The sequence below is a fragment of the Myotis davidii genome, unplaced genomic scaffold (assembly GCF_000327345.1).
Source record: "Myotis davidii unplaced genomic scaffold, ASM32734v1 scaffold281, whole genome shotgun sequence".
Classification (NCBI taxonomy): Eukaryota; Metazoa; Chordata; class Mammalia; order Chiroptera; family Vespertilionidae; genus Myotis; species Myotis davidii.
This window is the reverse complement of record NW_006293784.1, coordinates 4,376,945-4,377,621: the sequence shown is the minus strand read 5'-3', so window position 1 is coordinate 4,377,621 and position 677 is coordinate 4,376,945.

The window sequence follows — 677 nt, the reverse complement described above, 5'->3', positions numbered from 1 at the left end:
GGTTGTTAAAAAGAGGAGGAGAGTCACAGTTCACCCCCTGACTCCCACAGAATCAGACCCTAACAAGCACTCTAGTCTTAAGGGAGGTGCTTGAGGATGAGGGATGGTGGACAGACATCACGGCCCAGGATGGGACGGGGAGCTGGATCCAGACATGGCCAACTCAGTGGTCACCTCCCAGGAGGGTGTCCTTGATGGTGGTGCGTGCTGCTGGTTTCCCAGATATGTCTAAGCGCTTTGTTTTCACACATTCTGACTCGGGCTTTATTTTTAGGTGAGAAAAAATAACCATGGATGTCTCCCCTCCCCTCCCCTCCCCTCCCACACACGGTCCGGGCCACCTCCCTCCTCCTCTCCGCCCCCTCCTCCTCCGCGGGTGTCCCCGCACCCTCGCGCCTCCCGCTGAAGGCCTCGGCTCTGGCCCCTTCGGGGAATAAGCATAGTGGTTAAGTGAATAGGCTTAATCAGGCAGATCTGGGTTTGAGCCTCCAGGCCCCTCCAAGCCAGGCTAACCCAAGGCACATCCTTAGCCTCCCTAACTTCCACTTCTCTTATTTATGGAACTGAGCTAATAAAGGTACCTGGCTCCTGGGTGATTGCGAGGAATGAAATGCAATGCTGGGTGAGCTAGCACTCAATAGCCGATGAAACCATACCACTACTAATTCTTCCCGGCG